We start from the raw sequence: 14,721 nt of genomic DNA, 5'->3' as shown, positions 1-14,721 counted from the left end.
TAAGTTACTCTTGAACTCTAGATATTGAAGTATTCCCAAGAAGTGAGAAGTGGACTCGGATATTTAGATTCCACATCATGAGAAGGCCATATGGCAAGAGATACAACTTTTACTTACTTATATTTCCTTTTTTGACATTGGGGTTTGGAGAATTTAAGCTCTGAAGCATACAATAATTGAATAAATCATTCTAAATAAAATAAATTATAAAAGAAGGTGCGATAAATTACTTGATTTTGTTTTTTGGATTGTAAGAGTATTAGCTTGATGAATCAACTGAATAAGAAGAATCATATTTGTCAAATTCATGAACATTGCTCATGGTTACTCATTTAAATTTAATTTAAGTTAGCCTCAAAATCATCAATCGGTTCTTACTTCTTTGTGAAAAATACAATCCGTTTTACTGTGTCTTTGAAAGCTTCTTTCACTTGTTTGTTTTGAAATGTATAAATGAATGGGTTAAACAAAGGGGCAACTGAAGTCGTGAGCACAGACACTCCCTTATTAATGGCCACTACCTCCTTTGCTGAAGGTTTGATGTAGATGAAGATGCAGCTGCCATAGGTGATGGAAACCACAATCATAAGAGAAGAGCAGGTGGAAAAGGCCTTTTTCCTTTGTTGGGCAGAAGGGAACTTTAGAATGGTCTTGATGATGTATGTGTAGGACAGAACTACACACACTAGAGTAATAATGAGTGTCAGTATGGCAAAACTTAAGATAATTTTCTCTATAAACACTGTCTGAGCAGGTTATCTGTAGAATTGGAGAGGCATCACAGCCAAAATGGTCAATCACATTGGAGTCACAAAATTCCAGCTGGAGGCCTACACCAAAAGGTGGGAGAATAATCAGCAGAACAGCAAACCAGCAGCAGAGAACAAGAGTAGAGCAGACTCTGTTGCTCATGATGGTTGTGTAATGCAGGGCTTGCAAATGGCCACACAGCGGTCATAGGACATGGCAGCAAGGAGAAAAAATTCTGTTGCTCCAAAGAAGACAACAAAAAACAATTGAGTGGCACAAGCATTATAAGTGACAATGTTGTCTCCTGTTGTCATAGTGTACAGGAATCTGGGGATACAGACAGTGGTGAATGAGACTTCTAAGAAAGAGAAATTTCAGAGAAAAAAATATATGGGAGTTTTAAGATGGGAATTCAAAAGTGTGAGGGTGATAATGATGAAGTTCCCAGCTACACTTAACATGTAGGTAAGACACAAAAATAGGAAAATTAGAACTTGTAGTTTGGGGTCATTTGTCAATCCCAGTAGGATGAATGTTGTTATTGCCATATGATTTCTCATCCCTGCCTTATGCCGAGACACAGGTGATTGGACCTGAAGAGAAAAGTGTTATAAAAAGCTGGAATTGGAATCTGGCTGCAGACATCCCAGCCAGCCAGCTCACACGCACTTGATCTTCTTTTACGTGATGATCAGTTTGTTAACAGAGCTATATCATTGACACCTTACTAAGAAGCAGCTATAGGAAATATCTAACACAGATCTTGTGCTTTTAATTCTGATTAGAAACCATTATTATGAAGACGTCAAAAATCAAGCAAAACATAAATGATACATATGTCCAATATGTGATTTCTCACATTATTGCCTTGAGGTGCAGATTTTTATTTATTCTCACCCTGGAAGAAATCATAATAATTTGGAGGGTTTTTCTTTTCTTCTTTTTTTTTTTTGCCATCTTCATCTTTCTTTGCTTTTCCTCACCATACTGAAATGCTTCATTTTCAAAACCAAGAAAGGTCTGCTAATTAGGATTTTCTGTTGATCATTTTATGTTGTTGTGATGAATCTTAGCAGTAGCACATTAATTTTAAAGTGTTAATTCTGCTCTTTGCACTTCAAATTATCTCTAAATAAGGAGATGAAAAATTTAAATTATAAAGGCGTGTCTTTGTTTTGTCATTCCTGAATTTGGTAAATGAAAAGTATTTCTAAGCTAGCTTAGGCAAAAAGTTTCCCAAACCCTCTAAAGTGCTATAAAGAAAAAGTAGTCTGAATCAACTAGAAACTTGATTGCATCCTGTTGTGATGCTTTGGGTCGACAGCCTAGAACGAATCATCTGCAGCATTGCTTTCTTTGTCAGACTGATCAACCCCTTGCTCTTGACTGCTCTGTCTTCAGAGTCTGTCTCTGACCTCTTTGGACAGTCACTCTCCCAACTAATTTATCAACCATCTTTCTAATCCTGCTGCTTTGTTCTCTGTCTTTGATACATATAATTTGCTCAAACAACATTAAGAAATAAATGAACCCATATGTAACAAATCTTTGCAAACAAATTATAAAATGCCCTTCCTTTCTCTTTGGGATTTATCACTGTCTATTTTGGCACCTCTCAGCAGTTCAAGTCTTCCTGGATTCAAATTTATGTTATTTTTTAGGTACTACATTAGATACAGACTCAGGGAAGTCTCCTTTTCTTCATGTCAGAACTTAACCCTTACTGAAATTTATTTTTCAAGTAGCTGCTCTCAGATAGCTACCATGTAAAAGAAAATGTGCTGAATTTATTCTCACAAGGATAGTAGTGTTAATAGTAATATAACGGTCAATAATTTGTCTTTGTGATATAAGGGGAATTAATTGGGTATAAATCAAGGGTTTATAGAGAGGCCCTACAAATTTCTATATGAGAGAAAAGACTAATATGTTGTTTTTAAAGAACTGCCCTGATTATAGACAATGAGTGTGTACCTGGTTGAGAATCAAAGACACTTTAGATTTCTTTCTTAACACATAATGGCCACTCATTCAAATAATTATTTAATTAGAACCAATATTTACAGAGAATGGAGATACAACTGTGATCAAGTTGCTCTCAGTTTTTAGGCTACCAATGGCAGATAATATTTCATTTTAGTAACATAGTAATACAATATTTTAGTGAAATTTAAAATTTGAATTTAGGGTAATAATTATTCCATGCTTTGGTCTTTAAAATTGTTCTTAGTTATACTGGTAGCTCTTAATAGGTATTTATATTTTCCTATGTTCATTCAAATTCTCAAGGCTCTTTTCTTTTTACTAAAGTTGGTAGTTTAAGCTGTCACTAAAAGTTGAGTTAACAAGGTACATTGCTCAGGTTCACAGTTTTGCAACAAGAAAAACTGCCCCTCTCCTTGGCATGTGGGATAAATAGGAGAGGTGGTATCTTGCTGTGTATTTGCCAGGAGAAGACTGACAGATTGAACACAGTTTTAGATTAGGTTCATTTCTGAATTTTTTTACTGGGGATTGAACTCAGGACCTCATCTTGCTAGGCAAGCTTCCTTAGCCCCATTTCTGCACTTCCAATCTCCCTTTCCTTTCATTGTAGAGTTTTTTAAATCTTTGTGACAGCCCTTGATAGTCTCATTCCAGCCTTCCTCTCTTACAACATTCTAGGTTCAAAAATTATTCCCTCTTATTACCAAAACTTTTATATTGTTAGGAAAGACTGAAGAACTTAATCATAATGGTGCCTGAATGATTGTTAATGTTTAAAGTGTCTATAATAATGTATTAGATTTCAGAGACATTGTCCTTTAATTCATGAAACTTGTTACATTAACACTGCTTTTAGCAATATAGTTAAGCCTGTGGTGGCAGACCCTTTGGATAAAGGTCCTTTTGACTTTTATCTACCAGTAACCACACCAATGTTCTATGTTATATTGGGAAAGTTTCCCTGGGAGACCAAGAGTTATTTATTTTTATAGTTTGGATCAGTTGAAGTTTGAATTAACTTCACAAAATAAATAATAAACATAGCCACCTCCCTCCCGTAAGTACTGTTTCAATTGGCACGAGTAGATAGTCCTTGGTGACTTAGCTATGTAGACCACTTACTGTCAGTCACTTTGATAGTTTCAAGAGTGATTAAGACTCAGATTTTTCCTTCATAGTCTCTCTATTTAGTGAATTAAAATGTATTTCAAACAATTTGATCTTATTTATTTATTTTGGTGGGACTGGAGTTTGAACTCAGAGGTTTGTGCTTGCAAAGTAGGTGCTCCACTGCTTGAGTCACACCTACAAGTCCTTAATCTTACTTGTATTTGAAACAAATTGCATTCAGTCTTCTTCATGGACTGAATAGTTTAGGTTCAAGAAAGGTTTGAATGCTGCATCTCCCAAAAAAGTGGCAATAAGACCTTAAATACTTGATGGATAATAAGGTGAAGTTTCTTGAAGATCATTTTGAATACTGATATTATTTGTTTTCTGTGACACTAGTGGATGTCTTTTCCATATATTTTTATCAAATGGTAACAGTGTCCTCAACTGATAGTTATGACTAAGATAAAGGATAAAAGTGACTATTGCAGGAAAATTCTAATTTCATGTTCCTTCATAATAACTATTTATTAGAAATGACTGTCATCTCCCTTTCTGAAGTATCAGTGGTAATGAACTGAATTCCAGATTTAAAAACTATTCACACACTGCATACATTTAAAGAATATGGGAAACTATTCATAACAGTTTCATACTTACTTTTTTGACAGTTCTTCATTGAAAAAACCATGACTTGAGGAGCAAAAAGAGGCTTGTGTGTATTCTTTTTCCACTCTTAGGTGTCTCCCATCTCAGCTCCTAACCTTGGCATCACATAAGCATGTGCATGTGTGCACATACAACACGACCTCTCTCTCTCTCTCTCTCTCTCCAGATTTCACGTTCTTGCAATAATAAGCTCAGTCTCAGTTCCCTTGTTGCCTTGCTGTGTCTAAAATGGCATCTTATAGCAGATTTCCCAGTTGTGTTAGTTCAATGGAAGAAAACAGTGATGTGGAGAAAAAGAAAGTTTCTAGTTTTGTTGGAGATCGTCATCTAATCTCCCTGGGCAGGGAGGCAGGCTTCCCTGCAATTTCTGTCATAGCAATATTTCTTTTATATTGCTACCAGTGCACAGGAAAAATCTGAGTGAACAACAGAACAGTCCTTGATGACTCAGTTTGACAAATTATTAACAAATTGGTAGCAGTCTAATCAACAATGTAAAAACATGTAGCAATGGGAACAACGTCCTCAGAGACCTGGAGGGTGGTTTAATGTCATCTAAATTCTGTTTTGATTTCACTGTTGAATCTTTGTATTCTATGTTTAGGTAGTATGCATGGTACTTTGTATTTATATATATCATATAAAATAAAAATATTGTTCTCAAAATTTAAAAATTCCTTGTTTTAAGATGAGAAAACTGAAGAGCAGAGAACTAACCAGTCAGAACACTGCACAGTGTTGGTACACTATTTGAACAAAATTTATCCAAATTCAAAGATCCTTGACATTCTACAGAGTCTCTTCCTCATTACTAAGGCTCTTCAGCATTTATATTTCAAACTTGATGTTCTCTGAGTGCTATCTGACCTGCATTTCATTATATTTCTTCCTACTTGTATCTTTTTGCAGATGGTCAATGAAATTACTTTTGGTATTTGAAGCAACAGAGAGTTTTGCCTCTTAAACCTGAATTAAAAATTGCTTGGTTCCAGGAAATATTTTATGTTTTGCTCTGAGTAATTTCTATCCAGTGAAGGAGAATAGTTTTCTTCCTTGACTGTCTCTGCCATTATTTCTGGACACTTGTTCCTGCTGTCACAGGATGCTGGTGTCTAATGGTAGAGCAGCTGCCCAGAGGTGTGCTCCTGCTGCCCCCACTGAAGCAGGCGTTTCCACTGTTCCTGTGCTCTCTCCTCTGTCCTCCTCAGTCCATTCAGTACTCTATTGAGGTTTCTCATAGAGACTAGCCATGTCACACCACTCCTTTTTTATTATCATATTATTGTTGTACTAGGGGTATATTTACCCCCTCCATTATTCCTCCATTATTCTCCTTTATCCCTCTCCCTCTATTCTTAGAATAGTTTCAACAGGTATTATTTTCATACATGAGTATGTAATATTTCTACCATATTCACCCTCCTACATCCTTTCTTTATATTGTCCCCTTGCCACTGGTACCAATCTCCAGACAGAACTTGATTTACATTCCTGTCCTCCACTTTTGTGAAAAAAGAGACATTACTCTTTAAGCTATCTATGCAGAGAGTTTCATTATGACATTTCCACATATATATGTCTTTATCCCGATGTGGTTCATGTCCTCCATTTTTTTCCTTTTTATCTTAGTCTTTTTTTTTAATGGTGTTTTTGACAGGTTTAAAAATTCTATATTCATTCCTGTATAGAAAGTACATCACCAATATTCATTCACCATCTTTATTTTCTTCTTTTACTCTTCTGCCTCCCGTTAGTTCCTTTCCTTTAGCATGACATGTTTTTCATTCTTGTCCTTCATTGTTTAGTCACACCACTCCTGTGTGTTATCCCACAGTTGGCAGATAGTGATTGAAAAATTTCTCTGGCAAAGGGGATAGACTAGAGAAAAGGAATGCATCTCCCTATTTGGAATAAAGTTTTGAAGGACCTCTTGATGGGATATGGCCGAGAGTGGTAATTTCCAACACTTCCTCTTTGTCTTCCTTTATGTTACTGAATACTAGCTTGAGGGTGGCAACATTTTTCTTTGTTGTATCTTCCTTTCCCAATCCCTTATGTGAGAGAATTCAAGAATGTCTGTGCAGCTCCAGGCAAGTTTATCACTCTTCTCTCCTTATCTTGCTGACCGTGGGGGTGAAGGAACATTCAGGACAGCAAGGTACATTCAAGATAGCAGGGCATATAGCTCCCTGACTAATGCCATTGTGTGGGGCAATAAGCAGACCCCAGGCCACCGTCTGTCCCAAAGTCATGTCTCAGCACATACATCTAGAAGCCCGAACTTCTGCATTTTCTTTTAAAAACCCATCCTCTCTATCTGGCAGTAAGGCTGTAGTTTTTGAGATGTTCATGAAGTCCTCATTTTGCTTGGCAAAATTAATAAACCTTACTTATCCTTTTCTCCAAAATGCTTGCTGTCATTATTTGTGAATTGGCATTGAGTTCAGGGGACTGAATTTCCAGTATCATGCTGAAATGAACATGAGAGTGTATAGATCTCTTTGGGATACTGATCTTATTTCCTGTGGATATACATCCAGAAGTAGGATTGTTGGATTGTAGTGTAGTTGTATTTTTAACTTTTTGAGGAAACTCCATAATGTTTTCCTTAAAGACTAGCTAATTTACATTCTCAGCATTGTGTAATGGTTTTCTTTTCTTCACATCTTCTCCAACACTTGCTGTCTTTGCACTTTCAGATAACACTATTCCAACAAGTGTGGGGTGATGTTTCATTGGGGCTTTGATTTCAGTTTCTCTGATAATTAGCAAAAGTGGAGTACTTTCTCATGTACTTGTTGAACATATACCTAGGGAAATATGTATTTAGGACCCTTGCTATTTGATTAATCAAGATATTTGTTTTTATGCCATTGAGTTAAATGAGTTCCTTACATATTAACTTCTTTCTTTCTTTTTTTTTTTTTGTTTGTTTTTGGGAAGTGTGTGGTGTTGAATCCAAGGCTCACCTCATGTTAAACAAGTGCTCTACAAGTGAGCTACATTTCAAAACCCTTGGATATTAACTTCTTAATGGATATATGATTGGGAAATATTTTCTTCCATTCTGTAGGTTGCCTTTTCACTCTATTGATTGTTTCTTTTCGTATGCAAATCTTTTTAGGTTAAAACAATCTTGGTTGTCAATTTTTGTTGCCTGTGTTTTCAGTGTTATGTATAAAAAAATTGCTGCTAAGACCATTATCAAAGGACCTTTTGTCTATGTTTTCTTCTAGGAGTTTTATGGTTTCAGGTTTTAATATTTAGGTCTTTAGCCCATTTCAAGTTAATTTTTGTAACTGATGTAAGACAGGGTCCAATTTTATTCTTCGATATATGGATATCTTGTTTTCCCAGAACCATTTGTTGAAGAGACTATCTTTTCCCTATTGTGTAGTCTTGGTACCCTTGTCACATATTTATTGTCTCTGTGTATATGCTTTTATTTCTGGAACCTTCATCCTGTTCCATTGATCTAAGTGTCCATTTTTATGCTAGTATGATCCTATTCTGATCACTACAGCTTTGCAATAAAGTTTGAGATCATGAAGTGATCCTGAATTCTCAAAATTGCCTATGCTAATTGGGATCTTTTTTTTCCATATAAAGGTTAGAATTATTTTTTTCTATTTCTGTGAAAAATTCTATGGAACTTTGATAGCGATTGGTATTTTCAATTTCTTTCATCCTTGTCTTGTGGTTTTCAGTGTGCAGATCATTCACCTCCATGATTAAATTTATTCCTAACTATTTTATTAATTTCTTGAAAAGGTGATAGGTGTCTTGAATTCTTCTTCAGATTGTTTGTTGTTGGTCTATGTAAATGCAACTGATTTTTGTATGTTGATTTTCTACTGCCACTTTACTGAATATATTAATTTTTTTTCATGTGTGTAGACTTTAGGGATTTCTCATGTAAAGATCATGTTATCTTCAATATGAATAAATTAGCTTTTTTTTTCTTTGCAATTTGCAATCCTTTTGTTTTTCTTGGCTAAGTCTTTTAGTCCTATTTTGGAAGAAGTGGTGAGAGTGGGAATCCATATCTTGCTCTTAATCTTAGAAGACATCTTTCTGATTTTACTCTTAAATTTGGAGTTAGCTGTGAGCTTATTGTTTTAGGTACATTCATTTTATACCTAATTTATTTTGAGTATTTTTGTTTAAATAAAGACTTATTTTGTTTTAATGATGATCACCAAGGCCACTATTATGTACAGACAGGAGAGGGGAGGTTCACTTCTTGGTCTCTTCCTCCTTGGATAGATTGCCGATTATCTCCTCCTTCTTGGCCTGGAGGCCCTCTTCACAATGCTTCAGCTTCCTTGGTTTAAGACCTGCGGGCCTCAGCCTGGTCAGCCAGGAGCTTTTTGCCAGCCTTTCAGCTTGTGAATGTGTTCCATGAGAATCCGCTTGCCATGTTCCCCTTCACCTTAGGTACAGGCTGTGATACATGCGGCGGTCAATCTTAGATTCAAGGTATCGCCTGAGCATCCCGCCCTGCATCTTCCCTATCCAGTCACCTTCCCTGGCGTTCGGAGTTGGCAGTACCTTTTTGGTTCCCTATGCCCATTTGCCTGCCCTTATGGAGAGCCAAGGTGTTTTTCCTGCGTGGAGCCCGAGAACGGACAGGCTTGCGGATTGTCAATCTATCTTTGATCAGCTTCTGGATCTGCTGATGAGAGTTGGCACTGGCGATTTCAATGGCCTCATTGGGGTCCGACCATACCTTTTCTTTCTTTCTTTCTTTTTTTGCCACAGTGGAGGACACTGGACGCCGGCCTCTCCTGAAGCCTGAGCATACTAATGGCTGCGGCCGCAGCAGCGAAAGGAACGAACTCCTATTTTGAGTTTTTTAAAATCCTTTTTTTGCATCTCTTGAGATGATAATGCCTTTTTTTGCTCTTTTTTTCTATTGATATACTTTATCATATCAATTGACTTGCATATGGTAAACTATTCTTGCATCCCATGAATAAATGTCACTTGGTCGTAGTGGTTTATTTTTTCGAGACAGGATCTTACTATGATCTTGCTGTGCAGCCCAGGCTGGTCTCAAACTCATGATCTTCCCGTCTCAGCCTCGCAAGTACTGGGATTACAGACACGTGCTACCATATGTGGCTTCCGCTTGTGGTTCGTTTAATGTACTGTTAATTCAGTTGGTTAATACTGAGACTATTTGTATGTATGTTGGTCAGGAAATTGAATCATAATTTTCTTTTCTTGGAACGTCTTTTTGGGTTAGGTTCCTAGAAAAGCTCATAGTATGAGTTTGGAAGCTTTTTCCTCTTCAATCTTTGGAAGAATAAGAGAAAGATTGGCATCAATTATTCTTAAATCTTGGGTAGAATTCATCATTATATTCATCTTGTCTTGGAATTTTCTTTTTTGCGAAGCTTTTTTTTCCCCCCTAACTAAATTCGTTTCATTTTTTTCCCTTTATTGTGACAGGTGGGAGTATGTTGTGACATTTACACAGATTCTGACAATATATCAAATTCATCATACATGCATTCACTTCCTCAACCATTCTCCTTCATCCTCCCTTCCCCTCCCCTGGATTTCTAGAATAGTTTCAACAGGTGTCATTTTTGCATATACTTAACATGTGTACACATTTTATTGCATGTATTCACCCTCTTACCCCCTTTCCCCAACATCTCCCCCCTCCCACTTGTGCCAGACCTTCCCCTCTGGACAGGACTTGTTCTGCCCTTTTGGAAGGCTTTTAAAATACTGATTTAATAACCTTATTCATTCTTTTTCTTTTTTTTTCAGATTTTCTATTTCTTAATGATTCAGTGTTGGTAAGTCATATATGTCTAGGAATTTATCCATTTTCTAGGTTATCCAAGTTTTGGACATACAATAATTCATAGTAGCCTCTTACAATCTTTTATATCTCTTTGGTATCAGTTACAATGTTTCTTAAATATCATTCTATTTGTTTGCATTCTCTCTTTTTTTCTTCATTAGTCTAGCTTAAGATTTATTTATTTTGGTTATCTTTCTTTAAAGAACCAAGTCTCTAATTGATATTTTTCAATTTTTGGACTACTAATTTTGGTTTGGCTTATTCTTGTATTTCTAGTTCTTTTAAGTGGCTTATTTGAGAGCGTCCCAGTTTTTTTTATGTGGTTCTGGTTTTGAACTCTGGGCCTCATGCTTATTAGGCAGGTGCTCTACCACTTGAGCTTCTCCACCAGCCCTTTTTTGGTGTTGAATCTCACAAACTATTTGCCCTGGCTGACTTCGAACTGTGATCTTCCTGATCTCTGCCTCCTGAGTATCTAGGATTACAGGCATGAGCCATTGATGCCAGGCTCTTTCTAGTGTTTCTTTTTTCTTTTTTTTGGATATATTTATTGTACAGGGAGGATTCATTGTAATAATTCCAAATAGCCTTACATTGTACATTGTTTAGATCTCCCCTACCCCCACCAAGAGTTCCTCCTCACCTCTCTTAAAGCAACTGCAAGAATTTCATTATTCTACTTCATATATGCATATGAAACCCATCAACCATATTCCCTCACCTTCATCTCCTCCATTCACCCTCCCCCTCCCGCAAGTACCCCCCCCATACTGTACTTATTTTACAGTCCTGTCTTTCATTATTAATCCCAAAGTCAATGCTGAAAAGGGTTTTTCCATGTCTTCTGGCTGTGAGTATACTTTATTTTGGTCACTTCAACCCTTTCTGTTTCTCTCCTTTATCCCTTCTCCCCTTGCCCACCATTATTCAACAGCTTTCAATATATGTTGTTATATCCTCTACCTGCACAGATGTAATGTATTTTGATACTATTGACTATCATTCTCTTTTCTTTTCCCTCCTCTTTTGAGTTCCAAAGAGTAGTTCCACTATTACAAGCATGTTCTACATATAAGTTTGTATAACATCATGTTTCTTTTTGTGTATATGTTTATCTTTTGAATCTATCTCCCACATATGAGAGAAAACATGCAAACTTTATCTTTCTGAGCCTGATTTACTTCACTTAACATCATGTCCTCCAGTTGCATTTATTTACCTCTAAACCATGTGGTGTCATTCTTCCTTATGGCCAAATAAAACTCCATTGTATAAATAAACAAATTAATATATAATATATTATATTAATATATAAATTAATATATGTATATATATATACATATATATATATATTTTTTTCCACATTTTCTTGATCTATTCATCAGTTGTAGGGCATCTGGGTTTTTTCCATAGCTTGGCTATTGTGAACAGAGCTGCAATAAACATCGGTGTGCAAGTGTTTCTATTATATCCTGATTTATTGTTCCTTCTGATGTATGCTCAGGAATGGTATCACTGGATCATATGGAAGTTTTATTTTTAGCTTTTTGAGGCATATTTATACTGCTTTCCATAATGGTTGTACTAAATTGCATTCCTACCAACAGTGTATAAAGCTTCCTGTTTCCTTGCCAGTATTTGTTGCTGTTTTTGCCCTTGAAGATGGCCATTCTAACAGGGGTGAGATCAAATTTTAGTGTAGTTCTTTTTTGGTTGTTTTGTTTGTTTGTTTTATTTGTCTATTTATTTTTTGCAGTACTGGGTCTTGAACTAAGGGTCTATTCCTTTAGTCACTCCACCAGTCCTTTTTTGTGATGGGTTTTTTTTGGGGGGATAGGGTCTCACAAATATTTGCCCAGGTTGTCTTTGAACTATGGTCCTCCTGATCTTTGCCTCCTGAATAGCTAGGATTATAGGCATGAGCAGGCTGGCACCCAGCTTAGTGTAGTTTTGACTTGCATTTCTTTTATAGCCAGGGAAGTTGAATACATCTTTATATATTTACTGGCCATTTGAACCTCTTCCTTTAAGAATTCCCTATTCACTTCATATGCCCATTTGTTCTTTTGGATGTTGATTGTTTGGGGGTTAAGTTTTTTTAATTCCCTGTAGATTCTGGGTATTAGTTCCTTATCAGATAAATAGCTGGCAAAGATTTTCTCCCATTGTTTGAGCTGTCTCTTAAGTCTGTTTCTTTTGAAACAGAAGCCTTTTAGTTTGATGCAGTTCAATTCATTCTTTCTCATAGATCTGAGTCACTGGAGTTCTATTTAGGAAGTCCTTGCCTCTGCCTATATATTTCAGCATATTTCCTAGTACTTCTTACAGTTGTTTCGAAGTTTCAGACCTTACATTAAGGTCTTTGATTCACTTTGAGTTGATATTGGTACAGGGTGAAAGACAAGGATCTAGTTTCAGCCTTCTACATGTGGATAGCTAGTTTTCCCAGCAACATTTGTCTGTCTTTTCCTCATTGTATGCTTTGGGCTCCTTCATCAAAAATTGGTTTGATGTAGCTGTGGGGCTTTATGTATGGGTCTTCTATTCTGTTCCATTGATCTTCCTGTCTGTTTTTGTGCCAATACTATACTGTTTTTATTGTTTTGGCTCTGTAGTATAGTTTGAATTCAGGTATGGTGATACCTCCAGCATCGGACTTTTTGGTCAGAATTGCTTTGACTATTCTAGGTCTTTTGTGTTTCCATATGAGTTTTAGGATTGATTCCTCTATCTCTGTGAGGAATGTCATTGAAATTTTGATAGGGATTGCATTGTATATGTAGATTGCTTTTGGCAATATAGCCGTTTTCACAATGTTGATTCTGCTGATCCATGAACATGGGAGATTTTTACATTTTCTGATGTCTTCTTTGATTTATCTCTTCAGTGATTTATAGTTTTCATTGAAAAGGTCATTGGTTTCCTTTGTTATATTTATTCTTAGGTTTTTTTTTCAGGCTATTGTAAATGTGTATGTTTCTGTGATTTCTTTCTCAGTCTGTTTATTGTTGATATATAGAAAGATTGATTTTTGTAAATTGATTTTGTATCCTGCTACTTTGCCAAAAGTGTTTATGATTTCTAAGAATTTTGTGGTGGAGTTTTAGGGTCTTTTAGGTATAGGATTATATTATCTGCAAATAGGAATAGTTTAACTTCTTCCTTCCCTATTTGAATCCCTTATGTTTCTTAGTTTTTTCTTATTGTTCTGGTTAGGAATTCCAAAAATATATTGACTAAGACTGGGGAAAGTTGGTATCCTTGTATTTTTCCTGACTTTAGTGGGAATGGTTTCAGTTGTTGTCCATTTAGTATAATGTTACCTATAGGTTTGTTGTATATAATCTTTATTATGTTGAGGAACATTCCTTCGAGTCCTAGTTTTTTCAGTGCTTTTATCATGAAAGGGTGTTGAATTTTGTCAAAGGATTTTTCTGTATTTATAGAAAAATCACATATAATCATGTGATCTTTGTTTTTGGTTCTGTTTACAGTTAAACTCCTTTTTACAGTTAAAAGAGTTGTTAAACTCCTCTTTTATATTTTGTGTTGTCTTCTTCTTCTGTAATTCATCTCTCTCTTTTGTTGTACTGTCTTTTGTTTCACTTTGGTGTTTGTTGAAGTCCTCTCTGAATTCATTTATTTGTTTCTGTGTCTTCTCATGTTCTTTATTTTTGGTGTCTTGAAATTTCTTGAGTGCATCTTGTACTTTCTGGGTAACTGTGACCAGTATCTTCATGAGTTTCTTAGTGATTTCTTCCATGATTTCCTGTTCGAGGGATTTTTTTGTGTGTGTTGCTGGGCTCATTTATTACATTTATTATTGTTGTGTTGCTATCAGGAACTGGGTTCCCACAAAAATCCTTTATTGATTTTTTTTTATGGAGTGCAGTTTCCATCCCTTCTTCTTTTCCCAACCACTCCACTTGGCACTGTGCAGTTATGTTCTTGATTTTGGCTAGTTGGTGGTTTAAATTACCTATTTCCTTTTATTTAATTTTCATGTTGCAACTGTCTTAGTTGTTAGCTAGGTTGATGTGCTCTTTTTGTCACTGACCTGGAGGTGTAAATTAGCAATAATAAATTCACAGGTTCAATGCCAGACCAGTTGTTTACATATTATAAAGAAAAGCCTTGGTGATAATATGTATAAAGAATGGAAGTTGGGGGGGTTGTAATGATTATCAGGCAAGAGATGGTAACATGGGTAATTGGTAAAGGTGGCACTAAAAGGGGGGCAGAAAAAATGGGAGTGTGGAGAGGAAAAGGTATGGGTGCTGCTGGGTTTTGTGGCCCTTATGTGTGTTAGGGTGTGTTTACACTCTTACAGTGTAGGGTGCTTGTGTCAGGGACTGCTGGGGTCTGGGGGTGTATACAGTTGGTACAGT

General features: G+C 36.1%; 2 pseudogenes; both read right to left on the bottom strand.

The window, feature by feature from the left end:
• Window positions 1-374: 374 nt before the first annotated feature.
• Window positions 375-1,310, bottom strand: LOC141425542 (olfactory receptor 6C2-like; annotated as a pseudogene).
• A 7,441-nt stretch (window positions 1,311-8,751) lies between these two features.
• Window positions 8,752-9,317, bottom strand: LOC141425541 (large ribosomal subunit protein eL19-like; annotated as a pseudogene).
• Between the last annotated feature and the right edge of the window lie 5,404 nt (window positions 9,318-14,721).

Source organism: Castor canadensis, chromosome 8, assembly GCF_047511655.1.
Source record: "Castor canadensis chromosome 8, mCasCan1.hap1v2, whole genome shotgun sequence".
Lineage (NCBI taxonomy): Eukaryota > Metazoa > Chordata > Mammalia > Rodentia > Castoridae > Castor > Castor canadensis.
This window is presented reverse-complemented; position numbering and strand designations above follow the sequence as displayed.